The sequence below is a fragment of the Oxyura jamaicensis genome, chromosome 2, assembly GCF_011077185.1.
Source record: "Oxyura jamaicensis isolate SHBP4307 breed ruddy duck chromosome 2, BPBGC_Ojam_1.0, whole genome shotgun sequence".
In the NCBI taxonomy this organism is placed as follows: Eukaryota; Metazoa; Chordata; class Aves; order Anseriformes; family Anatidae; genus Oxyura; species Oxyura jamaicensis.
Window position 1 is genome coordinate 125,270,341 of NC_048894.1, and position 22,409 is coordinate 125,292,749.

General features: G+C 40.1%; 1 protein-coding gene and 1 long non-coding RNA gene across 2 annotated transcripts in view; both read left to right on the forward strand.

Annotated features, from left to right (window-relative positions):
- KCNB2 (potassium voltage-gated channel subfamily B member 2) overlaps nt 1-22,409 on the forward strand; it is a 206,780-nt gene that overhangs the window by 57,059 nt on the left and 127,312 nt on the right. The window lies entirely within an intron of this gene.
- Nucleotides 17,385-21,612, forward strand: LOC118161313. Its single transcript, XR_004747939.1, has 2 exons — nt 17,385-20,708; nt 20,744-21,612. It is a non-coding gene; the product is annotated as an uncharacterized LOC118161313 (long non-coding RNA).

Sequence of the window (22,409 nt, forward strand, 5' to 3'; positions counted from 1 at the left end):
TCCTGCATTCCTGTATTATGAGAAGAGGTTATCTGTCCCTTTAGGTAGGTTTCCTTTTCTACCAAAATGAGCTTGGACTTGAAATTATAACCACTAGTCTGTACAGTTCTTATTGTACAGTGGTTTCCAGGTTTCTTCTGAGCAAATGGACTCAGGTTTCCAGGTTTCTTCTCAACAAATGGAAAGTCAGGGAGAAGAGGTAGAACTGTTTACAGTTTCCCAAACAGGACCTGGGGGACATCAGTTAAAGTTTCTTGTGGGAATAATGTGAAGTGAACACAGAAATAAACAAACACAATGTGATTTAAGGTCCACTTAATTTCTTTGAGTTATTCTTCTCCAGTTAGTCATTTTAGAAGAAGCTTGAGGGGTTTGTCTGACAGTTGGTTTCCTCTCCAATACTAGAATCACTTTTCATTTTCTCCATGTTGAAAATGCCTCTGATGAGATAAGATAATTGCTTAGCTTCTTGTTTCCTATTTGAGGAGTGATGACAATACTTGGGTTTGAAGGTCCTAGCTCATTTATTCATTGTAAACCTTTCAGCCTATGATCCAGTAGTAACACACTGGCTTATGTTTAGTGGCATACAGCAAGATTGAAACAAGCTTGAGGAAGAGAAAAGCTTGGTCCTCAGAGAAAAGCAGGTGTCCTTCTCTGCTCTTGGCTCTTGCTGTGTTGTCTACCATTCTGGACTGGAAAGCTACTGCCTCCTTCAGCTGTTTGGCTGAGGGACACGCCTTGGTGTAGTTTGAAACTCCTTCTGAGTTTCTTATCTTTTCTTTATGTACTATCGTAGGTTTCAGGCACTTGACTTGGGTTATATATTTTGTGTTCATTTAAACCTTTATCAGTGCTAGGCACTTCTTTCTCAAGAAGCATTCCCTCCTCTCACCTTCCAAGCCTGACATATGCTGCCTCTACCATTTTTACCTCCATTTTCTTCTTTGGAACAGAAATTTTCATAAACACCATACTAGGACATCCATTATTAAAGGCGAAAGCTCATCTGGAGCTCAATCTGGCCACTGCTGTTAAAGACAACAAAAAATGTTTTTATAAATACATCAACACAAAAAGGAGGACTAAGGAGAATCTCCACCCTTTACTGGATGCGGGGGGAAACTTAGTAATCAGAGATGAGGAAAAAGCTGAGGTGCTTAATGCCTTCTTTGCCTCAGTCTTTAACAGCAAAACCAGTTGTTCTCTGGACGCCCAGTACCCTGAGCTGATGGAAGGGGATGGGGAGCAGAATGTGGCCCCCACAATCCACGAGGAAATAGTTGGCGACCTGATACAGCATTTGGATGTACGCAAGTCAATGGGGCCAGATGGGATCCACCTGAGGGTACTGAGAGAACTGGCGGAGGAGCTGGCCAAGCCACTTTCCATCATTTATTGGCAGTCCTGGCTATTGGGGGAGGTCCCAGTTGACTGGCGGCTAGCAAACATGACGCCCATCTACAAGAAGGGCCGGAGGGTAGACCCGGGGAACTATAGGCCTGTTAGTTTAACATCAGTGCCAGGGAAGCTCATGGAGCAGATTATCTTGGGTGTCATCATGCGGCAGTTGCAGGGCAAGCAGACGATCAGGCCTAGTCAGCATGGGTTTATGAAGGGCAGGTCCTGCTTGACGAACCTGATCTCCTTCTATGACAAGGTGACACGCTTAGTGGATGAGGTCTACCTTGTGGATGTGGTCTTCAGTAAGGCATCTGACACCGTTCCCAACAGTATTCTCCTCAGGAAACTGGCTGCTCATGGCTTGGACTGGCACACACTTTGTTGGGTTAAGAGCTGGCTGGATGGCCAGGCCCAGAGAGTTGTGGTGAATGGAGTTAAATCCAGTTGGAGGCCGGTCACTAGTGGAGTCCCCCAGGGCTCGGTACTGGGACCAGTCCTCTTTAACATCTTTATCGATGATCTGGATGAGGGGATCGAGTGCACCCTCAGTAAATTTGCAGACGACACCAAGTTAGGTGCATGTGTCAATCTGCTCAAGGGTAGGAAGGCTCTGCAGGAGGATCTGGAGAGGCTGGACCGATGGGCCAAGGGCAACTGTATGAAGTTCAACAAGGCCAAGTGCCGGGTCCAGCACCTGGGGCACAACAACCCCAAACAGAGCTACAGGCTGGGAGATGTGTGGTTGGAAAGCTGCCAGGCAGAGAAGGACGTGGGAGTAGTGGTTGACAGTCATCTGAATATGAGCCAGCAGTGTGCTCAGGTGGCCAAGAAGGCCAACAGCATCCTGGCTTGCATAAGAAACAGTGCAGGCAGCAGGTCCAGGGAAGTGATTGTCCCCCTGTACTCGGCTCTGGTGAGGCCGCACCTCGAGTACTGTGTTCAGTTTTGGTCCCCTCACTACAAGAAGGACATGGAGGTGCTTGAGCGAGTCCAGAGAAGGGCTACGAAGCTGGTGAAGGGTCTGGAGAACAAGTCTTATGAGGAGAGGCTGAGGGAGCTGGGACTGTTTAGCCTGGAGAAGAGGAGGCTCAGGGGCGACCTTATCGCACTCTACAGGTACCTGAAAGGAGGCTGTAGCGAGGTGGCGGTTGGTCTATTCTCCCACATGCCTGGTCACAGGACGAGGGGGAATGGGCTAAAGTTGCGCCAGGTTGGATATTAGGAAGAACTTCTTTACTGAAAGGGTTGTTAGTCACTGGAATAGGCTGCCCAGGGAAGTGGTTGAGTCACCATCCCTGGAGGTCTTTAAAAGACGTTTAGATGTAGAGCTTAGGGATATGGTTTAGTAGAAGATTTGTTAGCGTTAGGTCAGAGATTGGACTCCGTGATCTTGGAGGTCTCTTCCAACCTAGACTATTCTGTGATTCTGTGATTCTGTGATTTTCTTCTTTCCTTGTCACTAAGTGGATCTTATCAGGAATTTGCAAACATGAGGAAGAGCTTTGCATTTACATCCAGGCTGTTTTACCTGGCATCTGTGTGGAAAGGCTGCCTCACAGTGCCTGGGGATGCAGTTTGTAGTAATGCTAAGAAATTCATAATGCTAGTATAGTGGCAAAAAGCAATGAGATTTAGACCCATTTTGTTCACATTATGATCTTGTTGAACTGAAATTTTTCTGAGCATTGTTTCTCCTTTCAGTGGTTACCAAGCTTGGAAAATCCATTTCTGATACAAACCACTTAAAGCTTATTATTGTTTTGAAAAGTACTTGCAGTCTTTCGTGAATAAGTTTGTATAATATTCGTTCAGAGTGATTTGCATGACAAAAAATACTTTTACCAAATAAATTGTAGAAAAGCCACAGTGAAAAAAGCTGATTGGTGTCCTTAAATTAAATAGCAGTAACCTACTCTTCCTTCCCTGTTTTTCTCCAATAATAAGTTCCAGCTTATTGGCATATTTATTAATTAAAATGTAAATATTCTCTCACTGCTCCTATTAAGGGTATTTTGAATATAAGATACAGCAAGCATAAAACTGCTAACATTATGGGAAACAAAATCATGGATTCAGTATAATGCTAACATTTTACTTTTTAAAACTATTAGTCTTATGATCAAGGATATGCATATAATTGAAAGAACCACTGCTTCACAGATATACAATATGAATATATATGATTCCTTTCACATATAATATTATCTAAGACTTTTTGGCTGTGCCTGGCTAATAGCAAAACATCTCCAGCTGAAAGGTAACTTTGGGTGAGACTGTTATCTATAATACTGCACTGAAGTATCATAAATATATATATATATATAAAAAAAAAAAAATTATAATTGATCTTGCTTTCTGCATAAGGGATCCATAAAAGGTAGATTGCCTTATGGAGCTTAAACCAACATAGAATTAAAATGTGTTAATTTCTAGCCTTGACTAACTTTGAATTAACTAGTTCAGGAACTGCAAGGAGTGAAGATGTAGTAAGTCAGTGGTCATATTCCCAGTACCCAAGTTCTATCCACATTCTTGAATAGGTTTTGCCCGTTTTGTGCCCAGTGCCAGGAGAAGAGGCAATGGGCACAACCTGGAACAGAGGAGTCTCCCACTGAACATCAGGAAGCACTTCACTGTGTGGATGATGGAGCACTGGTACAGGTTGCCTAGAGAGGTCATGGAGTCTCCTTCCTTGGAGATCTTCAAAAGCTGCCTGGACATAGTCCTGGGCAACTGGCTTTAGGTGGTTCTGCCTGATCCAGACCAGCCTAGAGGGCCTCCAGAGGTCCCTTCCAGCTTCAGGCACTCTGTGATCCTGTGATTTGAAGGACTAAAGTGGACTACGTGTTTGCTCACTGTCACATAGAAGAAGGAAAGGTGTTGGTAGGCTCTTTGGCTTTGGTCCTTGTTTTCTGGTACTTTATGAAACCAGAAAGGATTATCCCTAAAAAAAAAACAAAACAAAAAAAAAACATAAGGATTATTAGAGACTGATGAATGTTTTTGAATGCATCTCTGAGGTTGACACAGTGTTTTCAAAACTTAGGGTGGAGAAAGGGGCAGAAGAGATGAAATTATCATCTGCTTTTACTGTTTTGTTTTGTTTTTTTTTTTTTTTTTTTTTTTCCTTTAAATGAACAATCTCTCTCTATTTCTTTCTTCCTGTATTTCTTTTATAGGTATCCTTTTGCAGTTCCCCTCCCACCAGACAACCAGTTAGAGCCTGCCGACCAGGCTTTCCCCCACACAGCCCACATTTCAAAGGACTCTTTCTTTTCTCATTTTTGTCATAAGTTCAGAGAAAAGAAAGATTCTGAGGCTTCTTGCAGTTACATCATTCACTATTGCTGAGTGGGTTTTTATTTTATTTTTCTCTCTCTGTAATGCTGTGAGTAGTCTCACAGTCAGAGACAAGCTGGAATGGTTGCCAATAGTGTAAGAGAAACTCCTCCAGAGATAATGGGCAGCAGAAATATGAAAGGCCTGTAATGAAAGTTCCCAAACACCAGCCAGATGGGAATTCTGAATTATCTGACCTAGGATTTAGTGGAATATAGTGATTAATAATACATTTTGTTGTTGTTGTTGTTAATGATGAGTTACACATGCTCTGAAGGAAGAAAGGACACTTTGACCCATCTTTCATATTTTGATCCCTGTACAATAGGGAGAATTTGTGGATCAATTTGGTTTGGCTCCATACTTGTGCCAAAAGATTTTTACTCCCCTCATTTTGTCCAGATGGGCAGTTTTTCAGTACATAATCATACATGACAGAAGTAGAGCTGCATATAGGAACCTGTTGCAGTACAAAGTCTGCTGCTACTACATTTGTTGCTCTAGCCAGCTGTGTTGCTGCCAGTCATTTTGCACCAAAACCTGCTGTGTTCAAAGCCAAGTGGTTTTTCAACGGTCTTTCCCTGCATAAAGACTGGCACTATAGTTAGGGATGATCTACTTAACATTTTTTGATGTTTCTCCATGCTTGAGTATGCAGACAGTTAAAATAAGTAACAGCTCCAGCAACTTGGGAAGATATGTGAATTATATGCTATTATTTCAGGAGTTTGCACTTAAAATCATTCAACTGTTAAATATATTCACTTTTTGGTTAATTTTGTCAGATTCTGGGTGCTGTACTTGCATTTGTCAGGGACTACTTCTTGGGACCAGCTTCCCTCGATTGCTTTTTGAAACATGTAGGAATCGGTAGCTGGAGCTCAGCAACAGCAAGTTCCATTCTGTCTGTAAAACTAAAAATAAAACCTTGGAGTTATTTATCATTTTTCTTTCAGACATATCTCATGTAATCTGTCTTGTTGTTTCTTAAAGAGTGAATTCTGTTTTGCCTAAGATTCTCTAAACACAAACAGGCAGAATCTTACATCGAATACTATTTTCTATTATTATTCAAAACAGTGTTCACAAAGTAGAAAACCTCACTTTAAAGTAAATGGCATTTTTCAAGCATGATAGGGCCTTTATTTCCATTTTCAGTACAGCTATTTAAATCACTTTTTGTCTGACTGGTGATAAATATGTCTAGCTTGATTGTGTAGAAAGGCAGAGGTGTTCTGCAATGGTGCTGCTTGGGAAGCGTAGAAATCAGCCACGCTGCACAGGAGTCTCAGTGTAAACCATTTTAACACCCCACCCTTTCAGGGCTTTTTCTACAACACCCACGCATTTTGCACAGATGGAGGGATGTGGCAGAGCATGGAATTAAGAAACTCAAAGGTTTTTTGTTAAATTTTTAATCCACTCCTCCCACACTCCCATGGTTCCTTGATTTACAGTTTAATTCAACATGAATGAACTACCAGTCTATACTAGCAAGCATGTGTTCATAGCATGTGTTAGCTTCCAGCCACATGTTGGACTCTCTAATATTCCTTTTATTATTCCTTAAACAAACAGACATACAACAAGCAGCATTTATCACCAGACCATCACATCTTCTGGGCATTACTGTAGAAGCAGTTTTTGGCCAATGATACTCATCTTTCTTTAAATCAGTAATAGCACCGTTTTTACTTGTAATAATCACTGTTTTGTAATAAACAAGGAATGCTTCCTGTGAGAATGTCTTTGTTCATTTTGTGAAATACCTGGAATAATAGACATAACAATAATAAATAGGATAAACAGATAATAAATAGAAAAATATGCTCAGCCACTTATAAGTGATAGATAATTATGAACAGTACAGAATTCTCACAGTCTTCATACCTCACTTCTCCTCTTTACCTATGTCTGCCTTTCCATACACAGAAAAGGTGAAGAAACATCCCTAGCTACTTCCTTCTGTCGCATTAAACAGGTTTAATTTGATCACTTCTGACAGAAAGTAGCATTCTGACTACACAGAAAATTTCTATCAAATGAAGTAGGGGAGAAAGAGAGATTCAGAGAAAAATAAGTAAAAGGGTTCATGTAGTGCTTTTAACAAAAGAAAAAGGAAAAAAATAATAAAAAAAAAAAAACTTGCTTTCCTGCCAGTTTTGTCACCTCTCCTTAAGGGCTTGCAAAATTCTCTTTGGGCTTTTAGTTTTTCCTGCTCTGGAGGAGCTATGGAGCTGGGGCAGGATAAGCCTAACCATGCTGCTTTGCTGGTCTCTCAAAAGCATGTGGGTTTTTGTTTTTCTTTTTTCGTGGTGGTTTTGTTTTGTTTTGTTTTGTTTTCATGGAAGAACCTTTATAGTTGATTTCTGGACATTGAATTCTAACCAATATAAGTTGCATATTAATGCATTTTTCTGCATAGATACTTGATTTCTAGAATTTGCCAACTGAACATTTAAAAGCATACAAGATGCATACGTTTTGCAAAACAAACGAGAATTATCTTCTTGTGTGGGTTTTCTCTTCTTGTTTATATTTCTCAATGGTAGGGGGTTGAAACACATACTTGAACTATTGAGATAATACTTCTGTTTTGGGGGTGCTATTTTCTGAAATACAAAATGCAGGTTAACATTTAATGAGTCTCTCTGTCTCATACACCTTCCATTTCATTTCATCTGTTTACTATTTCATTCTGAGCTCAGTTCCAGCTGTGTAGATTCAGAGTAACAGCTTTGAAGTAAAAATATTACTACTTCACACTTACATGGGTATACTGTGAGATAATAAACTAGTAAGGAAATATTTTGGTTTTGCAGGGTTTAAACCTAAAGGCAAGATGATTCTTCCTTGTAGAACTGCCTGTAAAGATATTCTGTGAGAATTTCAAAAGATGCACCTTTTTGATCTCTGCCCCAAAAGCAGGGACTTTGGTCATGTAAGAATATGAATCTACTGAAAGGGTCATAGAAAGCTTTAGTTCCCTGCTTTTATTTTTTTATTTTTTTATTTTTTATTTTTTTTTTCTTCTGGGAATTTTCCTGATATTCCCCATTGCTTAACTTCTGGTAACACTTCAGCTAGTTCCTTGGGAAGGCTGGTCTAGGTTTTTCCTTCCCTCAGAGTGACACAAATCCTGATCTTTTGCAGTATTTTCCTCCCTTCTCTTAGGGGGAAATGATGTGGCTATGATGTGGCACAGGAACTTAACAAACACGAGATGAATGCTGACAGGCAGGGCAGGATGTGGCTGTGACAGCTAGAGAATAAGGATTTGGAGCTGCCATCCTGGAAGAGCAGTACTAATGTGTGTCTAATCTAAGCAGGCTGCTCCTTTATTGGTAATTCCCTGAATTTCTACAGGACAGCTGGTATCTCCTCATCCAACTCATTGTAGTGAATGTGACGGCACAGCTAAGAGGTATTAGATAAATTATCAGCAAGTAAAGTAGCTTGGTTTCATTTAATCTCTCCAGAAATTAGAAACCTATTTTGAGAACAGTTTCCATGCTGTGGTGTGGAATATTAGCCAGACAAATTGAGCAAAGTGCCACTTTATCATCCAGGTGGGTGTAATCCCCTAGTTTTGCATCTGTCATAGCCAAGGGCTGCCCTCCCCATCCCCCGTGTGTCTGTCATATGTTAAGGCTGAGGAGCAGCAGAAGGATTTTGTGCTCATGGTTTATCTCGTGGCAGTGGTAATGCTGTCTCAAGGGTCAGCAGGGCCTTTCAGTTAGGAAATAGAAGCTAGTGCCAAAACTTTGATACTTTTCAACTGAAGAATTATAGAATTGCTCTGGGTATTAAACCTTAAATAATGTAAGGCATTCATATTATGCTTGTGTGATGGTGCTTTCTCCCAGGACTGTGCCCTCAGGGCTCCCTGTGCTAGGTGACTGCAAGATAAGTATGGCCCTTCTGGGGAAGCAATTCTTCAGGCTGAGTCTGAATTGCCCTCTGAGGCTAAAGGGAAAGAATTAAAACCTTAGCTTTCCTTTTTGCTTTCTGTGGCTAGATAACCAATTTTGTAATTACTTTCCTCTAATTTGGGCCCTCCCTAGTTTTGCCTTCTTTTGATCCTTCTATTGTCTTTTTCTGCTCCATTTTCTGTCGAGAACCATTTTCTGGCTCACCTCTTCATAGTAAGAGTCAAATATTATGTGCTTCTGCTTTCTACTTGGTGTGACTCCTGCTGTGAATTCACCTTTCCTTCAAGTCAGGAAAATCAGATTACATGGTCTCCCACATATTGAGTTTTCATCCCTTCCTCTTCCCTTTGGGGTTGCCAAGGCTAATGTTGTTTCTTGTCAGGAAGTTTTATCTGGCTCTTAGTCTAAATGTTTCCTTTCTTAGCTGCGTGCTATGATTTCCAGTGTCACTCCAAGAAAATTCATCTCCAGAGTCATGTATTTATAAAGTACTACAGGGTTCCCCACTCAGCCTGCTTTTAGCCAGCTCCATGTTTAACTCCTCAGGCCTCTCCTCATGAGTCAGCTAATTCTACTGCTTCTTTTCATGTGTCCCTCTGGTGCACTAAGTGTTTCTGGCAGCAAAGCTCAGTCCCTCCTTCCTGGAACAGCCACATAAGGGGGCTGCATAAAAGGACCACCATAGGGAGCACCAGGCCACCTCCCTTGCACCCATCCTAGTTCCCCTACACCCCCAACACAATTTTGCATTGGAAAATCATGTCTGAGCTACCACCCAGGGAGTTTGCAGGCCCCTCAGCGTTCCTGGCTTTCATTCTTGCTGGGTTTTAGAGGCTTTCCAGAGGAGCTCTGCCGTGCTGTCTCACCTGCTCACTGGCTCGAGCGCACGTCAGATCTGCGTCCAGTTACTCTGGCATAATTTCCCTTGGGAACGTGCTTTTCTGGAATAAAAGTGGAACGGCTGCACAAGGGATATATCCTGGTAGTCTTACTAATGTGATTATTCTGTACAGCTGCGCAAGCAAGTTTTTACATGTACACAAGCCTTAAAATACATTCCTTTTCATGTATGGCTCTGCATTTTAACAGAGCAAATCATTCTTCACTATTACTTTGTTAGTGTTTCTAATTTGAAGACCCCTTTTTGTTACTTTATCATCAACACTTGGATATTCCTCACTATTCTGCATTATGTACAAATTTCATTTCTATAACTATTTCCTTCCTCTAGTGGAGTTACTTGGTAATAGCCATGCCTTGCTCTGACTTCTGTGATCCTCAGTAGTCACATTCTCACAGCTTGAAGCGTTGTCATTCATCATCACCTTTTGTTTATGTTTTCAGCCAGTTTTCAGTCCTCCTGATAATGTTTATTTCCAGGGTAATTTGTATCAATTAGGAAAGTAAAACTTGTTTTGAGAGACTCCAGAATGCATCACAAAAATTGAAATGGCATCTGCCATGCTCCCTTCATTCATTACTTTTATTAATCTATATGACAAAGTAATAAAGTCTTTAAAAGACTTTTTCTTCATAATCACATACTATGTATTTCTTAAGGTTCCATCAGCCTCTAAATAAAGAATTTTTTCTTCTTCTTCTTCTCCTAATGTACAATCAGTTGATCTAGACTTAACTAGCATAAGGAGTCATTTCTCAGGTAACGCTTGCTTCAACCAGCATAATCCAGTATAATCCCAGATGACAGCCAACATGCCTTAAAGGAGTCTGCTGAAGCATAAAGAGTTTAAATTCAATTCCAGTCTCAAATGCAGGTGCTTTTAGTGTTTCAGATGGAAAGGAGTGTCTTAAATCCACGCCTCCTCCAAACAGGACTGCCTTTACCATCATGTGTCCTATGGACTCTCAGTTGCATGCCCCCATTAAGGGGAATGCATGCTCTGAGGATGAATGGAATACAGTTCCTATCTGTGTGAAGAAAATTAGGAATGCAAGTCATTTAAGAGACACTGTTAATGGAATTTGTGTATCTAATTAATTCTTCGGGGTGCATGCTATGCAAAATTGACTAAATTGTGTCATAGATTGCCATGTCGGTCAGGTGTTTGACACTGTGGGTAATGCTGTTTTTTGAACATAGTCTGTCATCAGAGCTGGTGACTGAACAAAAATTTACTGGGGCAATAATTACCTTTACAGAGGATCCCACTTGGAAAGAGGCATTTTGCAGCCACAGGCACTGTAAAACAGAGCATCCACAATAAAGAAGTCTGGCTCCAGGTGCCTGCTGACTCCATCGTACCCTGCAGGAGTGAGCACATTGTTTGTCTGAGAGGACAGAAAGAAGCAATTCATTGTATTGTAGTTGAGGTTGTATCTCCTATCATTTTTACATTCAGTGATTGAAGTAAGCTGCTGAACATCACTCTGTTAATGAAAACAGAGCAGCAGAGACTGAATAGGTTATTTTCTTTATTGAACTTGTCTCCCAGCTCTCATTTCACTTTCCAAAATGCCAGTAGTTTACCACAGATGAAATTATTGATAGACGCATGGTAAGAAAAGTCTCATGGCAAATGTCATTAACACTCTTCAGGACAACATGTAGCTTCCACACACTCTGGTGTATGGGATATCTTACTGCCCTCCTGCTAGTGATGACCACTCTCTTCAGTTCAGAGGGTGCTGGTCCATGGCCAGTTATGTCCTTGGGTGCCTTTTAGTTGTGCTGGGTAGCAGTTGCTAAAGTGTCCCAGAAAGCATCTCCTGACATCCATTTCCAGGCCACAGGTAATGACTACATGCTCCATATTTTTTTTTTTTATTTTTTTTTTCCAAAAGTCCTTACTTTATACTCATACTATTCCTGTATTAGACAGAGTGGAGCCAGCTCTCAGGAGTTCTGGAAGCAGATAAGGTCTGTTTTGTAGGTGGGTTCCTCATAGCCCTGGCTGTATGAGTATATCTGATCTACAAATGAGCAGATCTGAGAGATGCTCTGTCAGATTTAAGCTAATGCTTTCATCCTGATATATATTTAATATTGATAGTGTATTTCCTTTATTTCAAGTTGGGCACGTGATTCCTCCAAGAGTACTCTTCTTAATACTCTATAATACAGAAAATGTTTCTACCTGTCTGTAGTTACATGAGGGGCAGAGTGGTAACAAAATCAGCATTTTATTGCCCCCAAAAGAATAGCAACACACAGGGCTTTTTGTCTGGTTTGTGCATGAAGTTGAGATTTTAGAGTCAAATATGATTTAGACATGCATCCCCAGCAATCTTATGGTGCCTGGAAATCACAGCAAAGGGGATTCAGTGTAAGACCCACCTTGACGTTGTCACTGATGAAGAAATTAAGGGTTTTCCCATTTTTGCAATTCCTAGAAATTCACCAAATCTAACACCTATCTGATTGGTACACTGTGGTCTATACAGGTTATTAGCAGAAGGCTTCCCTTCACCCTTTCCAGAGGTTAAAAGAGGCTTCCCAAAATCTGGTAACAAACAAGATTTATACTGGAATACTTACACACACACAAACACACAAAATAATAATAATTAAAAATAAATAAATAGTAATAATAATAATAAACACGACAACAAGAAAGCCAAATCAAAGTAGCATGAGAGATCCAGGTTTTCTCCAGCATACTGTTTCACAAGGGTATTTATTTACCCTCCAGATAATCCCATGAAAAAAGATTTTCGGTATGTAACGGTGGATGCACAGGCCAAGCACCATTACTTCCAGCCATTGCCACTGCTGTTATCACTGCAGATCACAGGCAGTGGTTCTGGTGGGCTCAAGTGTAGTCAGCACGTGCTTCTGGCATCATCATCAGAAGGATACTCCAACCTAGGTGGCAATATTATAGTTACTGATGGATTGTGCAGGCTACAGAGGTGGGTACCAGGCACAAGAATGAACTGAATAGTGAACGTAAGCCTGCTCATCTTTGTTGGGAAGGCTTTCTGATTGTGCTAATGACTTACTCTGATGAGCAAAAGCACTTTTTTTGTGTGTTTGTGTGAATCTTGTTAACCTCATTGCATAATTAAATACACTCAAGAAATGCATTCATTTTCCCTTTCTCTGAAGGAAAAAAAAATGTGTTAGTACTTTCAACTGTGAGAATCTTCATTAAAGAGTTACTCTGCATGTGCACATCTTAGTTTAATTGCATCCAATAGAACTCTAACGCAGATACCAAAACAGATGAATACTTCGCAGAAGGAAGATGAAATAGTACAAGTTCCTGAATCATCTGCAGTGCAAGAGATCACGCTTCTGAGTATAAAAGGACAGGTTTTTTGGTGTGGCACTGACAAAAATTGAATTTTTAAAACATTCTAATTCCCATAACATCTTCCTCAAGGATTTATGGGCATTGTACGTGCTCTTGTAGGTTATTTTTTGACTGGTCTCATTATACGTGCACAAGAAAGCAGTGAAAAATCAGAGACATCCAATGCAGTGTTTAAAGTTAATTTGATTATTTTAAACAGTTCTGCTGTTGGAAGGAAATGATTTCAAATTAATCAAAGAATACAAAAGCTATCATGAAATCTCCTTGTTTTTCATTTTCTTTCTCTTCTTTTTCATTGCTGTTTTTTGTTTTTGTATGTTGTTATTGTTTGTTGTCGTTTTTTTTTTTGTTTTGTTAGTTTTCTTTTCTTTTGGTTGTTTGTGTGTGTTTGTTTGTGGTTGGTTTTTTGTTTGTTTGTTAACAAACCTCCCATTCCAATCCAACATGAAGTTTTCAATACCTGGATTAGAGTTAGTGTAGGCTTTTTCCTAGCTGTAAGACAAGAGACAGTGGCCACCTTGCCCAGTAGGTGTGTGCCTGCGTCAGCAAGGGCATCACATGCTGGGGCTGTTTCACAAATGACTTAGGCACAGAAATAGCAGACAGGTCACCGAAGGACTTCACCAACAGCGGATCACTTAATCAGACTTTATGAGTCGGCTGTTGAACCAATCCCTTTTTCCTCTGCAGCCCCAGCAGTGCCTCTGCAGGCGGCAGCCCTGGGCTCACTCTTGGAGCTGGTTGATCCAAGGATTGAGCAACTCAGCCAGCACATAACAGAGATTACTAACAGGGAGGAGAACCCATCTAGATTATGAGGCTTTGGGGTTTGCACAGCTGTGATGCGTATGTCTTCCTGTCATTCCTGTCTGCATTTAGTGTTCTTTTTTTTTTTTTTTCCTATGCAATCCAGAAATGCTCCAAGATATTCCTCCGAAATGTCTATGCAGAAAGAAATGTGTTTCTTGTTTACTTCATTGGGGAGGCTTATTACAGCAGGAAAATGAACTGGGTGCTTGAATAATCCTCAAGGTTAACCATAGTTTGATTGTGACCTTCTGTATTGACCCCACCAGAGCCTTAAGGAGTCTTGTTCTCTTAAAATACAGTTGAGAATCAGACAGACTGAATCTGTTTACTGAAATTTTGCACTTCAAAATGCAATGTGGCAATATACAGTTGTAGAAGCTGGTGATATGATGTTTTATTCAGTTAGGTGGACACATGGATTTCTGGAGCAATGTGTTGGAAAGTATTCACATGGATTTGAAGATGCTCTGCATATAATAAAACCAAGAATATTGGCAGTGCTCCTATCTTGGTCAGGCCAATAAAACATAATAAGTACAGGAGAAGGAACAATTGGATTCATATGGATTCACATGTTTTTGTGCAGTGAATTATTATTTTATGCAATAATGTTCTATTATCTGCGTTACCTTTCACATGCATAATTCATATTTTTGCACAGTGAAAGCATTTCATTCCTGGATGAGCTCCCATTTTCCTGATGTCTGCTATCCTTGCTAACAGTGGGACTCAAGACTTTACAGCTCAAGTCTTTACAGCTGCCCACAAAAGAGTGTCTGAGGCTCCATATGTACATTTCCAGGGCTACAGAAAACTCAAATCCACAGTGTGTCAGAGAACAGAAGGATTGTGTGCTCCTGGTGATGGCCAGTAATGAATGTGCCACATCTAGAACTCCTGCTGCATGTGGAGTAGTTCCACAGCCAGACATTTTCATCAAGTCTCATTTAAAAGTCCAAGCTTTGTTCTTCATTTGGTAAATCGGAAATAATTCCACTGCCCATACAGCCAGATGAGACAATCAGACAAACCAAGTGTAATTTCTCAAGTTCTGAACCAGAATGAAAGGCAAGACAAAAATATTTTCATTCTGAACAAAACTTTAAATCAAGGAAATGTATGAAAACAGAAATATAAAATGACTTTATGATAATCCTGAAGCAGAATAATACCGATGATTTATCATTACCAAAATGTATTCAGTACAAAATTTCTATAATTTTATATGTTATAATTTATCCATCATTTATCATTGATACATCATTTGTTATTTTTGGTAGAATCAGGAAGTACTCATAAAACAATTGGAATTTCTTGTATTTGAAATGAAACAGTTTTATCACATCCGTATTTTTTGAATCCAGTTAAGGATAAAAGATAGGAATGAGGCGCAACAACCAACATCTTATCTGCAGTGAGATAAACATGCAAATTCATTAGGAAAGGTGAATTTTATTATAAGAACTGTGTCTATTTGGACATGTCCTTGTATTCCCTATCAGTCAATAAATAATGTTACCATTTATTTTGCAAATGATAATGACTAGGCATGTAGAATACTGGAAAACACACTTTCAAAATTCATTCACAAAAAAAATAAAAAATAAAAGCAGGCAAGCACCTTCTGTTTTGTTCAGTAGCATTAACAGTCTCTTTTTTTACAAGAAATGCTTATTTGTCAAAGAATGCTCATGGAATAATAATTAAACAAAAAATGAATATATTGGTATTTAAAATGTTATTTGCTAAATTTGCCTTGATCTTGCACAGATATGTTTAATCGCTCAGTTCAGGAGGAGAAGCAGTGTCTCATGACAGATGACTGACTACATTTTAGCCCCTGCCAAGAGTCCCTGTGATATTCAGGAGTGTTTGTCCTTGAATATTGTGGACACACAAGTAGAAAACACCTACAAGAGAATGGACAAACTAGTAAAAAAACAGCTAGCAGATAATGAGCTAAAGTCTCCAAAAACATCCTTCCACCACTGTAAACTGAGTCTATATTATAAATGCAACTAATGTTATGATACAGAAGCACTTCAGTGGATAGGAGCAGTCATACTGGCTGAACAGCTAACTTCAGCCACAAAATATTTGGACCACATACTTTGCAAGCTATCCCTCATCCAGATCCATAATATTAATCTGAGCAGTTTGCTGGGGAATCTCAAGAGTCTTTAGCTTAGCAGCCATTTTCAAATGCCAGCGTCTTCCAAAATACCAAAGGGAGGCATATCACGGTAGGAATGGTACACTAAATTATCATTAATAAGGGCATCTGTCAGCCATTTGTTGTCCCTCATTAAGCTGTCCTTATTTGAAGCAGCCATAAAAGAAGAAGTCTGAAGGATGATAAGTCATATAAATATTATGTTAGCTAGCGTGAAAAGCTCCATTATGGTTTCCTTGAGATCCTGGTTTATGAGGCAGGGTGTTGGATCAGTACCCCATACCGCAACACTCACTGTTGTTTTTTTGTTGTTGTTGTTTGTTTGTTTGTTTTCCAACTTTCTCCCCATTCTGGGGATGGTCTGGCTTAGAGGCATGCTCAGGAACTGGCTTTATATCAGGGCAATGATACCCAACACCCAGGCGTGATGATAATTGAAGGAGCCACAAGTTGTTGTTCTGCAGGGCATGCAGGGAGGGGGGAAGGTATGCACTAAATCTGCTCTCCCTGCTAGTGAGCCTAACCATTACCTTGGTCATGAGCTAGCAATGACCCCTCAGCTATCAGAAGCAGTTTTCTGTGAAATGCCACTGAACTGTAAAATACAATGTCTCTTGCCTGCCAGTGCAGCTTTGCTTATTTCTTGTCATGAAAATTTTTGGCAAATGGATTTGCTGAAGAACACGCACTGAACTTTAAATTTTAAGCCAGATTTGGAGAGCATCATCAGGCAATGAATTCTAAATTCAGATCTTGGATTTTCTCATTGTGAAGCCCAGTCTACATTATGTCCATCCATCCTAAGACCAGCAACTTATCACATGGTCTCTTTATCTAGGTAAAACAGTTCACATGGGGAAGAGATAATCCTTGCAGCAAACTGCCTCAGGTTAACCTCAGCTAAAAAGTTATTTTGAAAAATTGTTTATCAGTTGCTTCAAATAATGAAAGCAGCTGGAAAATAGCAGTCTGTTCAGGAATTTAAAAATTGTTTTTCTGAAGTGCATTTTTGTGGACATGGCACTCTAGTGCTGTCTGTAAACAGAAGGCTACAAATTTTATTCATTACAGTTCATTTAATTTTTTTTCTTTTAATTATTGTGCATCAATTTCTTTATTAAGGGACATGGTCTTGGAATTTCACACTTAGTTAAACACCACTTAACCCCTCTGACACAATTTGCATGTATCCCATTAAGTGAAATTTTTGCTAATACTATCCTGGTAAAGCAGTTGTCATTACCATTCACTATCATTAAGCTAAACAGGTTCTCAAGGATGTATCCTAATAAGGCACCATCCTGATTACACATATCCTGATTAAGAGAAGCATGTTCTATTACACTTATTTGTCCCTCCTGGGATGAAAGGATCTTACATTTCAGAGTGTTTATACTTAATGCTACATTGGAGGCATTTGTGGATCTGGTGAAACTTTGCTGTGTGGCAGGACTTTTTTGTGTTTCCTTATGTGAACTTGTTGCTGGATTTATCTTTCCCTAAAAAATACATAGTTTGCTTCTTTTTGAGTTTGGACCCCAGCTGTACTACTGGAATTATCCTCTTGGTGGAAATCATGCTTTAAAATGTCACCCACATCCTTACCAAATTAATTTTTATCTAAATATTGTTGCTTGGTTGTAGCTGATTGCAGTGATTAATCCCCTCATTGTTAATGGACAAATCAATAGGAACTACCCTGTTCAATGGATGTTTTATCATGCCTCTGTTAGATCTTTCCAGCCCAAAATATGCGTCCATATTTATGCCTAATAGTGTTTCCTATATGTAGCAAAGTAATCACTTCTTGATTGCACCTTCCAAATTAAACTGTGAAATGAAAAGCAGTGGAGTTATCTTTTCAAATTGGGTATCTGCTCTTTTCCTAATATGAGATGATAAAATGGATCCCTTTGTAATCTAAGGATTATATTAAATTAATCTCAGAAAAAATAAAATCTCAGATTTTATTTTACAAAATGTCAGTTATTAACACTCCATCCTGAACACCTCACAGTGCATACAAATGGATGTATCTGGCATCCTGATAAAAAGTGCAAGGGTCCTGAGAAATAATGAAAGTCAATGGCATTTTTTCACTACCTGAAGGCAGGTAGATGACACAGGTTATTCCTCTAAATGGCAGGTTCTTCCAAAGCTGTTTTTTCATCCATCTCTGGCATAAACCTCTGACACAACTCATACAGTTTCCCTGGCCCCATAAAGCAAATGAATGAGTCAGTTGTGCTTCAAGTAATTCAAGTTGTGCATTTTACAATGCTTTATCACTGTGTGCATAGCTTGGCTGTGAATTGCTTATTTCAAACAAGTCATGAAATAAAGTGGCTGTACTGACAGAGCTCAGTGCCAGAGCTTACTTTGCCTCTTTGCCTCAGAGACATGTGTTTGAGTGAGCAATATACAGCACATTTCCCAAACCTGAACCTCTTTTAGTGCATATGTACTGGTTGATATTCAAGGATCACCTCCTCCAAGCTCAGGAATGATGCATCCCAACAAAGGGAAAGTCAGGAAAAATGCCAGGATGACAGCATGGATGAACAAGGAGCTCCTAGCTAAACACAAACAGGAAAAGAAGGTCTACATAGGGTGGAAGCAAGGACAGGTAGCCTGAGAGCAATGAAGAGAAATTGTCAGAGCAGCCAGAGATCAGGTTAGGAAAGGCAAAGCCCTGATAGAAATGAATTCGGCCAGGGACGTCATGGGCAACCAGAAAAGGTTCTGTAAGTACATCAGTGATAAAAGACCAGGAAAATTGTGGGCACTCCCTGGGCCCTGGTAACAGGAGACCTGGTTACCCAGGGTATGAAGAAGGTTGAAGGATTCAGTGACTTTTTTTGCCTCAGTCTTCACTTGTAAGAGCTCCAGACACATAGCCCAGGCCCCAGAAGGCTAAGATGGGGACTGGAAGAATGAAGAACTGCACACTGTAGGAGAAGGTCAGGTTCAAGACCATCAAAGCAACCTGAAGGTACATAAGTCCATGGGACCTGATGTAATGCATCCACAGGTCCTGAGGGAATTCATAGATAAAGCTTCTAAGTCACTGTCCCTTATATCTGAGAAGTTGTGGCAGTCCAGTGAAGTTCCCACTGACTATAAATACTTGTTTGAAATAAGCAATTCACAGCCAATCCATCCCTTGAACACCTCCATCCCTGGAGGTGTTCAAGGCCAGGTTGGATGGGGCTTTGGACAGACTGATCTGGTAGGAGGTGTCCCTGCCCATGGCAGGGGGGTTGGAAATAGATGGTCTTTCAGGTCCCTTCCAACCCAAACCAATCTATGATTCTATGTGTAACCACCTGAGACAGCAGCATTTCAAACCCCACCAGAATGGGGCAGTGAAAGACACCTGCAACTACTGCCTCAAATATTTGTATACAGCCCAATGTCCTGGAATTACTGGCACTTGAACTACTGCCAGCAATTAGAGGTAGTTAGCAGTCCCCTGGCCAGTGTGATACTTGAAGCCAGTAATTGCTGCAGGTTTTTAGTGCTGCTGCACTACAGGAACAGAGCTGTTGGCTGCAGAGAAGCTGAGTGTGTAGCTAGAGTTTGTGCCTGATCTGCTGGCTCACTGCTGCTGAAAGGAGCAATCTCATTTCTCTGACCCATGCCCCCTGCTTTTGCTATCCCTACTCTCAGCCACACTGTCCTGCTCTTTCCATTCTAGCCCTCATCAGTTCTTACAGAGAGCTGTTTCAAATACCCAGCCTGGAGGAAAACTATGCATTTGCTTTTGCCCCGTTACTCTAGTTTCCTCTTAAAATAATGAATGAAATCAGCCTGCAGTGAGGTCTAGTATAAAAACAGTAGTAGGAGCTTGCAATCAGGAGCAGAAGAGGTGCGAAAAGAGTGCACTGGGACTCCACTTTGGTGACAGCAAACTGTTAGATCAGCTTATCTGGCACATCTCTACCTGGAGAAAAAATACAAAATTAAAAAAAAAAAAAAAAAAAAAAAAAAAAAAGATTGACAGTATCTATCTCCTTGTCTTGGTTAGTGGTATCATACTCAGAAATCAAGCTGGAGAATATTTTGTTATCCCCTGCTGCAAGGATAGGTTGAATATAATGCTTTGCAAGAATAATTGTTTGTTTTGGAAAAGAGTGAGTAGAAACAATATTTCATCTGTTGTCCCTGGTGAACTGTTTAGTCCTGCTTTGCAGCAACTTGTGAATTAAGTATCACTTTCAGAAACAACTGGGTCATCTTTGGTCACTCTCCCCCAAAATGACATATTGTCTGGTTATAAGCTTGCTTGTGGTTGCTAATTTTCTTCAGCTTCTAATTGGAACAGTCACTTAATTGGTGGGATTTTGTCCTCATCAACACACACTGATTGAAATGGGTCTGTTCCTGTACAGTAGTCAGCTGGATTTGTGTTAATTAAACTCCCCTAATGATATGGTTTACTAAGTATTTCATGAGATTGGCTACTGTTCTTTCTAATTTATGCACAGTTCAGTAAGAAATATTTAGCTCTGCAACTTACTGTCAATGGATTTTCCTCTGAAAATCTGGCTTTATCTGTAGGAAGAATCCATATGTGTGTAGCATGTAAAAAGTGAAAATGGTGAAATTAATATTTCAAGCAGGCTGGATACTCTACATGTGCTTTCAGATACCTATCAGAGGGGGGTAAACCTGCATGAGTTCCCTTGTAAGAGATGAATGAAGAGGAGACACAGAGACACAGAGGTGGAAATGTCCATGCATCTGTAGCAGATGTTGTGACTCCATTTTTAGGAGGTAGGACTTCCCAACATCCCAGTGTCATGCATCAGGGAAGAAGTCAGAGGAGCTGAACATGGAGCCCCTGTACAATGGGCAGGTGTCCTGGTGGTTGTGCAAGCATCTCCTCCCCCAGACCAGTATTTCAGTTGGGACGGTCAGCTCTGCTTGCCTGAAGATATCTCCAGGAGAAGAGAGATGTTGATGGTCTGCTGCAAATATAGGAGTTGCAGATATTGCAGTGTTGCTTAAGCTGGGACCAAATTAGTGTTTCTCACTCATGCAACTTGACCAGTGTGTTAAAAGTCCTCCTCTGGGTGTCACATACAGCCTCCTTTCCTGGAGTACCAATTTCATTTCATCCTACCCTCAGGCTGCAACAGCATCCCAAATTTTCAAGTGCTCTGCATCCTAATGCTGTGTGGCAAACTGATACATTTCCATTCCTGAACTTAATAAAATCAGCAGTTGTCATGGTTTACTAGCAAAACTTTAGTGCTAACTCAGAATCATGGCAAAGCGCCCAAATAGCCTACGCTCTGCATTCTGTACAGTCTCAGAGTAGTTATCAGTAATTGCATCTCCACCCCCTCCCTATTACATATACTCCGTGTACCATCCAATTCGTCACATTTATTATTCAGGACACTTTTTGTTGGAGTTTATCGCAGCTAACTTACCAATAAAAAGGGACAGTCGATGGTTTTAAAATACAGCGTTCTCTCTCGGTTATGTTATCTTTATGCAAGCACACTTTGCATTTTTAGAAATTCTTTGCAACTTCTGCATTCTATGGAGGCCTACAAAAGGTGATCTGGTGTCATATGGTTATATTAGTAGTCTGATCCCATTCCCAAATACGTCTTGGATAGAGAACATTCAACTTCATATGTACCTGAGCTCTTGTTATGTGACAGGAAAACACTGGAAAAAAAATGCAATTCTGTCTATATATATCTATATATCAGATTATTTTATCTTGCGGTCAGGAACTATATGGGAAACTATAGATGACCTCGAATGCTGTCTGTGCAAGCAGGAACATCTGCTTCTATCAGCTTAGAACATTTATGACATGAAACTAACTGAAGCAGTGGGGGAGCAGGATGTCATGGTAAGCAGTGGTCATTCTGAAGTTCAAAGCAAAAATTATAGACTAGTGTTTACCTCAGAGTCAAGATATTCCTCTCTCTTCTTTAAAGCGTTTCTTTTCATTCTCCTATAATTCATGTCTGAAATAGTTCAGGACTAGATCTTTTGTTTAATTCTCATTCAGTCTCTGATTGAGAGGATCGTAATTGCAATAACTAGAAAACATCCCTATTTAGGTGCAACGTAGTGAAAGAAGGGGAAAGTATTTTCCTTTTGGGAAGTCCTCCAAAATTTACATTTAACTTCCTGGGAAGTCAAAACACTAAATCTGTAATGTGATGTGGAATTATGGATTGAGGTCTTTGCCATCCAATGCTAACATTTCTCATTAATCCCCCACTGGTACAGATTACTTAACATTACAATACGTAGCACCTTTGTGCCTGCTGAATTTAACAAAGACAGCTCTGAGCCACACAAGCCAATGGTATAAAAACTGCAGCTGCCTAGTGATTTGGCAGCTGTATTAAAACTGCAACTGTATAGTGATTTGGCAGAAGGCCCAAATCTTATAAATATATAAATTTGGTGAGGTACTCTCATCTTCAGCTTGAAATGCCTGTTAGA